General features: G+C 35.6%; 1 protein-coding gene across 1 annotated transcript in view; it reads right to left on the reverse strand.

Annotated features, from left to right (window-relative positions):
• The window catches only part of FOCAD (focadhesin), a 318,600-nt gene that overhangs the window by 27,083 nt on the left and 275,432 nt on the right, over positions 1-16,085 (reverse strand).

The raw sequence follows: 16,085 nt of genomic DNA on the forward strand, positions 1-16,085 counted from the left end.
TACAAATTTATTCTTTAATGTAGCATTCAAAATGTTTTATACAAAAGTACATAGTAAGTCAAAGAAGTTATTTTGGTAGAAACGAAAATACAAAAGCTTATTTGCTCCCTCTGCTGGAGAGATGGGTGTTAATTTAAAGAGACATAATTTTAAGCTCTAGAAAGCAGTGTGTATGTTTTATTTCTTTAACTCAAGAAGTGGCTTAGTAAGCAAATGTAATGGCATCTAGAAAGGCAGAAACAAGGCACATTTTAAATTTACTTGGTACTATTCTATTTCAAAAGACTAAAAACGATGTGCTTTTGGAAAATGTTAAATTGAGAATAAAGATTTAAATGTTTGTTTCTAAAGCTTACTTTAGTGTCTATTGCATGGTTTCTCTTCCTAGAGCAACCTGTCTATTTATAAAGATGGAATAAGTGTTTACTGTTTTTTTTTTTTTATGTAACTGATGATATGGGCTCTTGAGTACTGTATTTTTATACCATCGATACTCAAGCAATAAAACAACAACAGATCTTGCAAAAAAAAAAAAAAAAAAGAAAAAAATTTAACAATTATAAACACATACAAATCAAACAATAGAGCCCCCAAATACATAAACACTGACAGAATTGAAAGGAGAAATAGCTAGCTCTACAGTAACGGTTGGAGGCTTCAATACTCTACCTTCAATAATAGAATATTTAGACGTATAATTAATAAGGATATAAAGGATCCTTATTAATCAACAGTGTAAACCAGAGAGATCTAGCTGGCATAGCTAGAACAGTTCCACTCAACACCATCAGAATACACACTCATTTCAAGAGCACATGGAACATTCTCTAAGACTTAACCACATGTCAGACCACAAAACAAGTCTCAATAAATTTTAAAAGATTAAAACCATACAAAGTATTTTCATAAACACAATGGAATAGAAATCAAGAACAGATTTCCAAAAAAAACTGGAAAATTCACAAATAAATGGAAAGTAAAAAGGATATTCTTAAATGACCAACAGATTAAAGAAGAAATCACAGGGAAATTATAAAATACTTTGAGACAAATAAAATAAAATAAAATTACCAAAATTTATGGAATTGCACAAATACAGTGTACTGGAGATTTATAGCAATAAATGCCTGTTTTAAAAGGGCTTTTTTTTTTAAAAAAAAAAGTAGAAATAATTCTAATCAATATTTCCAACTTTATGCCTCAAAGAACTTGAAAAAGAAGAGCAAATATACCCAAAGGTAGAGGAAGGAAATAATAAAGTTTAGAGTGGAAATAATTAAGTACAGAATAAGAAAACAGGCTGGGCGCAGTGGCTCATGCCTGTAATCCCAACACTTTGGGAGGCCAAGGTGGGCAGATCACCTGACGTCAGGAGTTCGAGACCAGCCTGGACAGCATGGTAAAACCCCATCTCTACTAAAAATACAAAAATTAGCTGAGCATGGTGGCAGACACCTGTAATCCCAGCTACTCAGGAGGCTGAGGCAGGAGAATCACTTGAACCAGGAGGTGGAGGTTGGAGTGAGCTGAGATCACGCCACTGCAATCCAGTCTGGGTGACAGAGCAATACTCCATCTCTCAAAAAAAAGAAAAAAAAAAAAAAAAAAAAAAAAAAAAAAAAAAAAAAACAAACAAACAAAGAACCAAAAACTGGAACTTAGAAAAGGTAAACAAAATTGGCAAACTGTTAGCTAGACTAATAAAAAAAATTAGAGAACATGCAAATAAAATCAGAAATGAATATGGAAACATTTATATGGACCTTGCAGAAATAAAAGGATTGTAAGAGAATTCTATGAAAACTGTATGCCAACAGAATAGATAACGTAGATTAAATAGAAAATTCCTAGAAGCACAAAATTATCAAAACTGAGTCAGGAATACACAGAAAGTTTAACAGACCTATAGCAAATAAAGAGATTGTATCAGCAATCAAAAATTTCCCAACAAAGAAAAGTTCAAGACCAGAAGGTTTCATTGGTGAATTTTCCCAGAAACTTAAAGAATTAACATCAATCTTTCTCAATTTCCTTAAAAAAAAACAGGAGAAGGGAGTATTTCCTAACTTATTCTAAGAGATCAGCATTATCCTGATATCAAAGACACCATAAAAAAGGAAAATCAGAGACTGATACATATTATGAATACAGATGCAAAAATTCTCAACACTAGCAAACAGAATCCAACAGCATATTAAAAGGATTATATACTATGATCAAACACAATTTATCCCAGAAATGCAAAGGTTGTTCAACATAAGAAAATCAATCAGGTAATATTTAACATTAATAATACAAAGGAAAAAAGCCCACATGACTCTTTCAATTGATGCAGAAAAAGCATTGACAAACACCCTTTTCTAATAAAATCACTCACAATACTATCCTAACATGATAAAGAAAATTGTGAAAACTCACAGTTAAATCATACTCAATGGTGAAAACTGAAAGTTTTTTCTCTACAATCAAGAACAAGACAGGATTCCCAGTTTCACCACTTTGTGCTGGATGTTCTAACCGGAGGAATTAGACAAGAAAAAGAAAAGGCATTCATATTGGAAAGGAAGAGATAAAACTATACTTGCAAATGATAGGATTCTATATAGAGAAAATCCCAAAAAAGTTTTTAAAAACTAATAGAGTTAATAAAGGAATTCAATAAAGTTGCGGGGTATAAGACCAACACACAAAAATTAGTTGTGTTTGTACATTCTGGCAGTGAATAATCTGAAAAAGAAATTAAGAAACAATTCCACTTGCAATAGCACTCAAAAGAATGAAATACCTGGGAATAAATTCAACCAAGGGGAAAGACTTATACACCAAAATGTATAGAACATGCTAAAGAGATTAAAGTAGCCCTAAATAAATAGAAAGACATCTTGTGTTCACAGATTTGAATACTGAATATTCTAAAACTATAATACTACCCAAAGTGATCCATAGATTCAGTGCAATCCCCATAAAAATTCCCAGAGTCCTTTTCACTGAAATGAAAAAGCCAATCCTAGAATTCATGTGGAATTGCAAGGGGCCCCAAATAGCTAAAAAAAATCTTGAAAAAGAAAAATGTGGAGAACTCATGCATACTAAACTTACTATACAGCTATAGTAATCAAAACAGTGTGGTATTAGTACATATAAAGACAGACTTATAGAACAGTGTATGGGTTTATTTCTGGACTCTGGAGAGTAGAAATTATGTATATATTTATACCCAATGGATTTTTGACAAGGGTGCCAAGATCCTTCAATGGGGGAAAGAATGATTTCTTCAATAAATGGTGCTAAGACAACTAGATATTCACATGCGAAAGAAGGAAGTTAGGTCCCTATCTGACACTAAACATGAAAATTAACTCAAAGTGGGTTAACAGCTTAAATATAAGGACTAAACCAATCAAACTCCTAGAAGAAAACACAGGGGTAAATCTTCGACCTTGGATTTGGCAATGGATTCACAGATATGACACTGAAAACCTGAGCAACAAAAGAAAAGCAGATAAATTGGACTCTGTTGAAGTCAAAAACTTTTTTCATTAAATGGTATTATCAAGTAAATGAAAGACAATCTATAGAATGGGAGAATTTGCAAATTATAAATAAGGGTCTATTTTCAGAATACACAAAGAACTCTTACACCTCAACAACAGGTAATTTATTTTTCAAAAATATAGGCAAAGGACTTGAACAGATAATTCTCCAAGAAGATATACAAATGGCTAATAAGTACATGAAAAGATACTTAACATTATTAGTCATTAGGGAAATGCAAACCCAAATCACATGAGATACCACTTCACAGCCAATTAGTTGGCACCCGTAATAATAATGGAAAATAAGCGTTGGCAAGAATGTGGAGAAACTGCAACCCTCCTATATTGCTTGCAAGAATGTAACACAGGGCAGCCACAGTAGAAAAACAGTTTGGTAGTTCCTCAAAAAGTTAAGCAGAATTACCATACAACCCAGCAATTCCCCTTCTTGATATATACACACCAAGAGAATTGAAAAAGGTGTTCCACCCAAAACTTGTACACAAATATTCATAACAGCATCACTCGCAATAGCCAAAAGGTAGAAACAACTCAAATGTCCATAAACTGATTCATAAATAAAATGTGGCATACCCATGTAATGGTATTTTTATTCAGCTATAAAAAGGAATGAAGTACTGATACTTGCTACAACACGAATGAACCTTGAAAACATTATACCAAGGGAAAGAAGCCAATCATAAAGGCCACATACTGTATGGTTCCATTTAAATGACATTTAAAGGAAAGGAAAATACATAGAGACAGAAAGCAAATTATTGGTTGCTAGGGTCTTGGAGAAATGGGAAATGGGGAACAACTGTTCAATGGGCTTAATGTTTCCTTCTGGGGTAATGAAAACATTCTGGAAATAGTCGTGATGGCACCACAATATTGTAAATGCACTAAATGCCACTGAAAACTTTCAAACGGTTAAAATGGCATGTTGTATGTATTTTATCACCAAAAAAGCATAAGGAGCTTAGAAAGGGATGGATGAGTCTTTAGAAGAAAAAAACAGAAACCACAAGAGACACTGATACCATGCAGCCCCTGAAAAAGAGAAAAAGAGAGATACAGTCTCAGCGCCTGATACCTTTCTGTTCTTGATACTCCCAGAAACAAAGTTTCTGTCCTTGGATTTCTGTGAAACCTAAGAATCCTTGCAATAAGTATTTTTGAGTTAGTTGACGTCCGAGTCATTGCTTTCTGGAATAAACAGTACCCTAACACAACTGCTACGTAGACATTGGCCCTGTTACTCCACCGAAACTGCCCTTGCTAAGATTTCTAATGGTCATCTAAATGCCTAATTCAAGGGTATTTTCTCAGTCTTTCTTTCCACACTTTTCCATATAAAAGGGTGCCATGCCCTCATTCCTGAAATAACTGCTTCCTTAAGCTTCTGTGTTCTTCCTCTGTGAAAGGTCATCTACTTTCACAGTTTCAAATTTTACTTATATGTTGAGGAATATCAATCCAGACTTCTAATCCAGGCCTTTCTCCAATATTTTAGACTTATTTTCCACCAGCACCTTCTCAAAAATCAGCACATTTCCTTAGGCTAGCTACCCACTAACCTGCACCCTCCTGCCAACAGGTAGGTAAAACTAGCAGTGTGCCTTCCAGTGATGCTTCTCTCCCCTCCAACAAACACTCTTTCACTTTTTAAAAATGTTGATGCTCTGGCTCACGCCTGTAATCCCAGCACTTTGGGAGGCCACGGAGGATGGATCACAAGGTCAAGAGATCAAGACCATCCTGGCCAACATGGTGAAAGCCCGTCTCTACTAAAAATACAAAAATTAGCTGGGTGTGGTGGCACGCGTCTGTAGTCCCAGCTACTTGGGAGGCTGAGGCAGGAGAATCGCTTGAACCCAGGAGGCGGAGGTTGTGGCGAACCATGATCGTGCCACTGCACTCCAGCCTGGCAACAGAGCAAGACTCTGTCTCCAAAAAAAAAAAAAAAAAGTTGATGCTCAACACACCTGACACTCTTCTCTGCTATGCTACCAGTAATCGGTGTTTTAGTTGTGTTCCATCTTGAGATGTAATATTGGGAGTTCAAGAAGTATTATTAGAGAGTTAATCATTGCTATTAGTATTATTTTTTCTTTTTTGAGACAGAGTCTCGCTCTGTCGCCCAGGCTGAAGTGCACTAGCACTACCATGGCTCAATGCAACCTCCGCCACCCAGGCTCAAGCGATTCTCCTGCTTCAGCCTCCCGAGTAGCTGGGACTACAGGTGCGCACCACTATACCTGGCTAATTTTTTGTATTTTCTGTACAGACAGTGTTTCACCATATTGGCCAGGCTAGTCTCGAACTCCTGATCTTAGGTGATCCGCCTGCCTCAGCCTCCCAAAGTGCTGGGATTACAGGCATGAACCACTGCACCAGGCCAACCACTGCTATTATAAGGAAAAAAAAAATTCTGACAAATAAAGTAAATACATTTATAAACACATTCATTCATTCAACTATTTACTGAGTATCTATCTATTAGGTATCAGGCACTGACTCCAACAGTGGAGGCAGTGTTGAACAAGATAGTATAGGTCCCTATGCTCGTGGAGCTTATATTCTAATATGAGAACAAACAGGCAAGGCAAAATCAGGTGTAATAAATTATGTGATTAAAAAATGCTATGATAGGAGTTAACTGGTTGTCTGTTCACACAACTCCATGCTGATTACACATATGCACTAAGTATCTCTACACAACATTGGCTGCAGATAGAAGTCTTTTATTTCACATTAAAAAAAACTCACAAAATTAAGTTGCTTTTGGGGTCTTTTGGCACACGATTCATAGAAATAGTTTAATAAACTATAATTCATTATAGTAAATATCTATGCAAGAATTACATCTCTCCATTTAAGAACAATGTATCAAATTCTGTACTGGAAATCATTATTCATAAATACAGTTCTACTTAAAAAAAACTCTCAGAGATTGAGTATTTTCAAAATTACATAAAAATTTTTTTCCAGGTACTTTGAGAGAATCCACTACAAAGATTTTGGAGTTTCCAGAGGATCTAGGGAAACAGGAAACGCATCCAAACTGTCTTCTAATACCAGGAGCTCATGTGAAATATGACCATTTTCCAGATGTTTTATTCTTAAGACAATGAGCTCTCCTTTGACAGGACAACTGTCACCAATAACTGCACTTTACACGTTGCTTCTATATTCACTAGAATTGATCTAATATACATGCAAGTGTCAGCAACAAAGAATAGGGTTGAAAAATTACATCAGTCCAATAATGAAATAAATCTTCCACATTTAAAAGGGCAAGGAATCAATACTGAGTAGTATAACTAGACTCACACAAAATTTTCCACTATTTGTAGGGAACTGATTCGGACACTAACTGGAATGAGAGGAACTATAGTAGCTGTTGGAAATGGAGAAAATATTTGGCTGTTTCATGCATTTTGGGGAAGGTATGGAGAGGGAGTCTCAAAGCCAAGGGAGAACACAGTGAACTAGTTCCTTCCCCAGAGATCTTTAGCACTGGACAAAAGAATCCACATCTAAACAACAGGAATGATCAGTTCTTTTATTACAGTGCTTTGTCTTTCAAACAAGTTTTTTAGATAAAAAGAAATAATGAAATGCTTTACAGATAATGGATTTGGGACTGAGAATGCCTAACAGTACTTGTTAAAAAGATCCATATGTTGTAAAACCTGGAAACAAAGTTACTTTAAATCTCTCATCCAGTTGACAGCCTCAAAGAACCCTGATATAAACGGTATATCCAAACATAATGCATTAAAACAGGACCTATTATTGCACATACTTTGGCTACACAGAGGATCAGATCTCAATGCCACAATTCACATGTGCAACCCTTATAGTAAAAAGTCTGGCAACAAGTGGGCTAACAGCCTGAGTCTGTATATTTTCCATCACTAGCATATTGCTTTTGTGGTTTGGACATATCTTCACTTTCTCCAGCTAAATGTTGCTTACAGGTAACTTAGCTTAGAATTATCTAGTGTACATATGTATGTGTATGTGTGTGTGTGTGTGTGTGTGTGTGTGTGTGTGTGTATTTGTGTATATGTTTAAAGTTATAGATCAACAAATATTAGAAAACTATTACATGTCAATCTGTTCTAAGTATTTAAGATAAAACACAGCTATTCTTCCCATCCATTGAGGAAATCACACCTAGTAGGAAAGACAGACTTTAAATAAAGAAGTATAAATAATTATGAAAATGATGACACATTAAAAAAAAGAAAAAAAAGAGAAAATGATGACATGTATATTAAGCACCATGAAAACATATAGGAAAGTATTACATAAGTAATCTAACTTAATCTGGGAACATCACAGAAGCCCCTATCTTCCCCCACCAAGGAAAGAATATTTAAATCAAGATGAAAAGGATGAGTAGGATTTTTTCCAGACTAAGTCCACAGAAAACACAGGCAGAGAGAATTACAGCATTGCCTATTAGTGGAAACTAAGAGATGCCTAGTCCCCTGAAAGAAACTACAATCAAGAAAGTTTTTAAAATCAATCGATGATTCTGATACATCAGACAGACACTAAAGGTTGATAGGTTTTCTATCTTAAGACCGAATATTTCAATAACTTTTTTTATTAAAAGCAAAAATATCCCAAGGCCCCTTAAAACCAGGAAGGCCACAAAGTAGGGTGGCAGCGAGTGGAGACCTGAGTGAGGAAGGCAGTTTAGGACAGTGGTCCAGTAGGGACAGTTACATCCAGGAGGATTGGACAAATGAGCAAATATATTGAGGATAAAGAGAGCCAAGGTTCTTACTGTCAGGGAAGGGAGTTACAAATAGAAAAAGAAAGACTTTCATTACATATATAGCTACATACAGAAATAAATATAGATGAGAGAGAATAAGAACATGTATTTCCTAGCTCTGTCCATTGAAAGGGCCTAGAGACAAAGATTACCCCAGCCAGCAATGAGATGCTTTGCACACAGATGTTAGCTTCTAAACACCAATCTCCACTAAAAGAAACCTGGAGTATCTATTACAGGGCTGGGGATAATACAAAATAAACCTAGGACATCTTCTTGTGCCACAAAGGAACTAGTCAAAGCATGAGGGGGTCATGTCAAAAGGACACAAGAGCCAACTTGTAGAGGCTCTTATTGGTCAAAGTAAACATTTTGTTCAATTTATTGGACAAATTGAAGATCAAAATAATAGATAATTGAATAGTTAAATAAAATAGGAATTTAGGAGTGTACACTAATATGGAGAGAGAGAAAGGAACTGAGAGGGGAGGGGAAGGGAGGAGGGAGGAGAGGGAGGAAACGAGGGGGAGGGGAGGAGGAGGGGAGAGGAGAGAGGGAGAGGAGAGGAGAGGAGAGGAGTGGAGAGGAGAGGAGAGGAGAGGAGGAGAAGAGGACAGAAACCCTTTCTTAACAGTAGAATGCCTAATAAAAAACGTAGATGGATTCATGGATTTTTAAAAATCATCTTTTTGCAACTATCACAGTAATAATTTGGGCAAAAGTACTAGTGAATGCTAAAACTAATAGGTGAAAATCGGATGAAAATAGAGTATTTGTGAAGTCTCAAAACATCTCCACACGAAAGATTTATTGAAGATAAGGGTAAAAGAGTAAGTTCATAGTGGAGAAACCTAGAAAACAACATCTTATCCAAGTGATCAAAGCTCACCATCCCAGTGGAGGGAGCTCAGACGTCATGTGCCACAGATGGGATGTGGTGAGAAGCGCACAGCTACACGTCTGTCATACTCTACCAAAAGTGACCCACCTAACTCTAATATGAGAAATATCAGGCAAACCCAAATTAAAGAGCATTCTATAAAATAACTGGCTTCTAATCTTAAAACTAGTTAAAGTCAAGAAGTCACAGAAAAAACTGAAGAAGTGTTCAGGTTGAAGGAGACCAAAGAGACACAATAAATAACTGCAGAGCAACATTCTAGATGAGATTTTTTTTTTATTAAAAACATCACTGGGATTGTTGATGAAACTTGAATAGTGCCTCTGGCTGAAAGGAATGTGGAGTTTTCTTACTGTTAAAAAAGGAAGACAATTTTGCAACTTTTCTATGCATTATACAACTTTTTTTATGTTTGAAATTGTTTCAAAATAAAAGGGTAAAAAAATACAAAAAAAATAAATTCAGAATAGAGAACTTAGAAATTAATCTACATATCTATAGCAAACTGATTTTGACAAAATGTCAAGAACACTCAGTAGGGAAGGACAGTCTCTTCAATATATGATGCTAGGAAAACTGGCTATCCATATACAGAAAATTAAACTAGATCCCCAATCTCTCACCCTACAAAATCAACTCAAAATGCATCAAAGACATAAATATAAGACACAAAATGATAAAACTGCAAAAATAAAACATAGGAGAAATGCTTCAGGACACAGGCCCAGGGAAAGATTTTATAAATAAGACTGCAAAAGCATAGAAAATAAAAGCAAAATAAATGGGACTATATCAAACTAAAAAGCTTCTTAGCAAAGGAAATAATCGATAACATGAAAAGACAACCTGCAGAATGGAGAAAATATTTGCATATTATTCATCTGACAAGGGACTAATATCCAGAATATACAAGGAACTCAAACATCTCAACAGCACAAAATAAACAATCTTATTTTAAAATGGGGAAATTATCTCAACAGACATTTCTCAAAAGACATACAAATGGCCAATAAACGTATGAAAAACTGCTCAGCATCACTAATCATTAGGAAAATGCAAATCAAAACCACAATGAGATATCATCTCTCCTCAGTTAGGATGGCTATTATCAAACAAACAAACAACAGCAAATGCTGTTGAGGATGTGAAGAAAAGGGAACTCATTCACTGTTGGTGGGAATGTAAACTCATACACCCACTATAAATAACTGTAGGGAGGTTCCTCAGAAACTAAAAATAGAACTACAATATGATCTAACAATCCTCCTACTTGGCATGTATCCAAAGGAAAGGAAATCATATCAGAGACATCTGTACCCCATGTTTATTTTAGCACTATTCACAATAGCCATGATATGGAATGAATCTAGGTGTCCAACAATAGATGAGTGGATTTTTAAAATGTGGTATATATCCACAATGGAATACTATTAAGCCATCAAAAAGAATGAAATCCGGCTGGTCATGGCAACATAGACAGATATGCAAGACATTATGTTAAGTGAAATAAGCCAGGAACAGAAAGTTAAATACCACATGTTCTCACTCATATGTGGAAGCAAAAAGACAGTTGATCTCACAGAAGTGAAAAGTAGAACAGAGAATACTGGAGGCTGGGAAAGAGCAGGGGGAAGAAAGAGACAGGGAGAGACTTGTTAAAGGATACAAAACAACAGTTAGATGGGAGGAATAAGTTCTAGTGTTCTATCATCCCACTGTAGGGTGAGTATAGTTATCCATAATACATAGTTTCAAGTAGCTAGGAGGAGGAATTGAATGTTCCCAACACAAAGAAATGATAAATGTTTGAGATGATAGATATACTAATTACTCTGATCTGATCACTATACATATCATCAAAACATCACTATGTACTCCACGAATATGTATAATTATTAGTTAAAAAATAAATTTTTTTAAAATTCCAAATTTACTTAAAAAAAAAAAAACAACCTTTTAAACAGTAAATAAATGTACAAATGTTCAGACCTTCTGGCAATTATATGCAAATGAGAGTAGTCTTAAGGCATCATTTTATACCTTACTGGTTTTTATTGTTATCATTTGTTTATTGGGCTGCTTTTTGATATGACATTATAATAGAAGGAATTTATTCTTTATATTGTTTTATAAGTACTGTTATATAAAGTGACTCATAATCCTTACAAAACTCTATAAAAAAGAGTTAATTATTTTCTCCATTTTACAGAAGCAGTCAAAGCTTACAGACACAGCTTGCCTGAAGTTATAAGCCAGTAAGTAGTGGAAGTGGGATACGAACCCAGGAAGCCTGACGCCTATGCTTTTAATCTCTATGTTTTATATTTTTGCAAATTCATACAGGGCTGAGGTACTGAAAACTGGTACAATGGGCAATGAGACCGAGGCATCCCTACAGTCACCAAATCCTCAGACTCCTGCTCACTAAATTACCGAGAATTTACCTGAAGGAAAGCTGTAGCAGAAGAGAGCTATGTGCATAACGATGTTCACTAAAGGCCAGGCATGGTGGCTCATACCTGTAATCCACTTTGGGAGGCAGAGGAGGGCAGATAACTTGAGGCCAGGAGTTCAAGACCAGCCTAGCCAACATAGAAAAACCCCGTCTCTACTAAAAAAAAAAAAAAGATATCTACGTACCTACGTACCTACCTACCTACCTACCTACCTACCTATCTTTGGGCTTGGTGGCACTTGCCTGTAATCCCAGCTACTTGGGAGGTTGAGGAAGGCCAATCACTTGAGCCTGGGAGGCAGAGGTTGCAGTGAGCTGAGATCACGCCACTGCACTTTAGCCTGGGCATCAGAGCAAGACTCTGTCTCAAAAAAAACAAAACAAAACAAAACAAACAAAAAAAAAACAGGATGTTCACTAAAATTGAAATTTTTAAAATAGCAAATACTAAAATGATTAAGTTTATTATGACTTATGAATTTGATGAAATATTCTCTAGTCATTTAAAAATGATAATTATGCTAGGTATGGTGGCTCATGCCTGTAATTCCAACATTTAAAGAGGCTAAGGCAGGAGGATTGCTTGAAGCTAGAGTTTGAGGCCAGATTAGGCAACATTGTGAGACTCCATCTCTACAAAAAGTAAAAAAATTATCTGGTCCTCGTTGTATGTACCTGCACTCCTAGCTGCCTGAGGGGCTGAGGCAGAAGGATCACTTGAGCCGGAAAGTTTGAAGTTGCAGTAAGCCATGATCGTGCCACTGCACTTCACCCTGGGTGACAGAGCAGAGACCTTGTTTCATAGATAATAGTTATTATTATATTATTGTTACGGTGATATATGAAAACAGGGAAAGTTTATAATATAACATTAAGTTCAGAAATACAGGCCGGTCATGGTGGCTCACACCTGTAATCCCAGCATTTTGGGGGACTGAGGCGGGCGGATTACCTGAGGTCGGGAGTTCGAGACGAGCCTGACCACCATGGAGGAGCCCTGTCTCTACTAAAAATACAAAAAATTAGCCAGGCGTGGTGGCACATGCTTGTAATCCCAGAACCAACAAATTAAGTAACATCCAGAAATGGTAACAGCTGTAGAGTCATGGGATAATTGATGACAGTTTTCCTTCCAAACATTTTCATGAGGTTTATGAAAACAAACCTCATGAAACAAAAAAGGAATCAAACACACCAAAAACGTATCCTATTGACAAATGTCCAGAAAACCATGCAATAGGAGTCTTCTCTTACTTCCTCAAGGTTTTTTTTGGAAGACATGGGTGCTAATTATGTCCATTTACATGTAAAGTTATTAATTTTTTTAAAATAAGACAATAAAATAATATAAATTTTATGGTACAATATAACACATACACATACATGTAGAAGGACATTATGAAGGACATATCTATAGTGGCTATCTCCAAGTGGTGACATGACAGAGGATTGTCTTATTTTCTTCTTTATACATTTTTAACTTAGTGTTATATATATATATACTGACTTCCAACGACATTTTTTAAAGAGTTGTACAGGTAAACTATTCCTAAATTAAAATACTCAAAAATCACACACAATCTTGGCAACCAACTCCATGATTTCATCAGAAAATAGGACAGCTTTCTCATATCATTTATTCTACACTCAAGAGTTCACTAAGTCTGTTCCCTTGGCATATTTCTTTCTCAACAATTACCTCTCATGCTAATAGTCCAAAAATGACTGAAGGAGCATACGCCTACCTGTACTTCGTATACAAGCCCAATACTTACATATGCAGATCACTGACCAGTGAATCCATATCAAGAAAGAAGGCCATTCATAATGACTATCACATGGACTTAAATATAGTTTGCTTAGTTAATACTTCTTACTGGGAACTTTTAAAACCTAATAGGAAAATATAAGCTTAGAAAGTGTTAGTCACATTCCCCAGCAATATAATAACAAAAATAATGATATTATATAGAAATATCTCATATTAGCTTTAGAAAGAATCACATTTATTAAGTACTTTAAATGTTTCTGATGTATTACAAAGGAAGTGGATAAAATCTTGATGAGATCTGAACAGCCTATGATCTTGAGAAAATCAGAAATCAGACAAAAGAATAAAAGTAGAAAAGAAGCAAAACAGTCAGAGTCAAAAATCAGAGGCTCTTCAAGGGGAAAAAATCCATGTTAGGAGGAGTTATATGATAAGCAAAGATTTTAAGCCTAGCATAGTCAAGAAATGTTCACAAAAATAGATAATAATGAAGACAAAAGATTAGGGAACAATATATCTGATAGAGGAATTCCAGGGCTATGAGAGAAGAAAGGAGAATGTCACATGGTGTAGCAAAACAAACAAACAAACAAAAACCAGTTATAGTCAAAACCATGAAATGAATTATTTAAAAACTGAAGGAATTTCATCTACTTAGTATGGCTTTAAAATGTGGGTCTGCATGAAAGAATGGATGCTATGAACATCTTATATGTTCTATCACATGAGTACTAAAGTTAGTATCCTAAGTGAGAAAGCCCTAAACATTAGAAAACAGATTAACAGATTCACTATCTCAAATTTGATTGGCTAAATTTGAGAACACCATGCCCAATCTCATCCTGGCACAAATGTGGATTGGGGATGGCCCATCACATTTCTTTCCTCTAGTGAGTTGCTCAAGTTAAAAGTAGCACGCAGAGGCAATGAAACCATGCCATCCCTAAAATTTTCTGCCTATGCTAAGCATTATTTTTATTTTCTAAAACCATTTATTCTTCAAAAGAGTTCACCAAAGTTGCCATCCTTCCTATCAGCAGCCCCACCAGGCTCTGATGAGTGACATCCAGACATTTAAACTCAAAAGCTGCTTCAGAAGGGAGTTATTAAAATTCAAATGAGCTGGGTATATTGAAGAAGAAAACACTCGTTTGCATGCACACCTCCACATTTGGCCATCCCATTTAGCCCCATAGAGCAGGGTCTGGTTTTGTTTTTGTAAATGGGCTTTGGAGGCGGAGGTCAGCCTCCCACGGCCCCCACTCCTCTGGGGTCATCATTAGTAATGTGTAAGGCTGAATAGACTTTCCTCTGAATCTAGTCAGCAAACCTGACAAGACGACAGCCCTCTCCCACAACCTGAAAATGCCAAAAATCTGATTGGTAATAAATATGGCATTCTTAATACTTCATTTATTTGTTTTAAAACAGTTTTCAGCAAGACTGCACATAACAACACTGATTCCAGTTCCACTTGATTTTTCAGCCTTATAGCAGAACATTTCCTCTTGTACCATGACTACAGAATCATAAAAATGTTACATTCAACCAAAATTTCCCATAAGATTCAGAGAAAATTCATGTCTGGCAAGAAATATGGATCTAGGGAGGTAGACTAACATTTTATTCACTAGAAAAGAAAAACAGTCTATCTTTCATTTGACCTTAAGAATTTTACTTTTATTTCTCATGAAAATATCTCACCTCATTTTAAAATTACGTATCAATAAGCAACCTAACACAAAATACAGCAGAAATATATACATATTCCTAGCATTAGTTTGGCCATGAAAATTTTAGATGCTCATTTAGCAAGAATTTCTTCCTAATGAAGACATCTCTACTATAATATTTATTTTAAGTAGACTTAATTTATGGTAACATAAACAATGAACTAGTTGTACATTATAATATATGATCTGTTTATATATAAATGTGTCATGTACAACATTGACATAACCATATGTCAATTTTTACTGAGGATAAGTAAATCATGCTAATTCAGGACCCTAGAATAATAGCACAAATTCTAGAACTCCAGAAATTAATGGAATTTGTCTCCAGGCTATGAAAATATTCATAATTTGGAAGCTCCAGGGATTACTGTACCCAGTGGGAAATCAGACAACACAGCTTTAACTTCCCTTCCAAAGGCAAGATTTTACTTCCACGACCCTCACAAATCAAACTGCCACTTCCAGATTTTTTCCAGTCTTTTTGGTTATTTTTTTCCTTTCTAAAATTGGGACGGTCTTGCTATAATACAGGGACTGATTTTGCCCAGACTGACCTAACCAAGGAAGACTGACCTAGCCAAGGAAAAATAAAATTAGCAAATCCATCAATGAACGAATACCACATTAATGAGGCTTATTCCTGAGCCATGACATGTTCAGTTCTAATCCATTTTTTCCTCACAGCCCTGAAAACTATATGTGTATTATTAAGGAACATTTATTCAATAAGTTACATGGCATTGTTCTGGCTCCAGTTAAAAACAAAAGCCACTCAATCTCTGTCTTCAAGTTGCTTGTACTTTAATGGGGGTGGCAGCAATACAGAATCACAAAGGCTCAAATGTGTGCAAGGAAAAGAACACAAACTAAAAATAGGAACTAGAGCCAGTG

The sequence above is a fragment of the Rhinopithecus bieti genome, unplaced genomic scaffold (assembly GCF_001698545.2).
Source record: "Rhinopithecus bieti isolate Rb0 unplaced genomic scaffold, ASM169854v2 scaffold_15368, whole genome shotgun sequence".
NCBI lineage: Eukaryota > Metazoa > Chordata > Mammalia > Primates > Cercopithecidae > Rhinopithecus > Rhinopithecus bieti.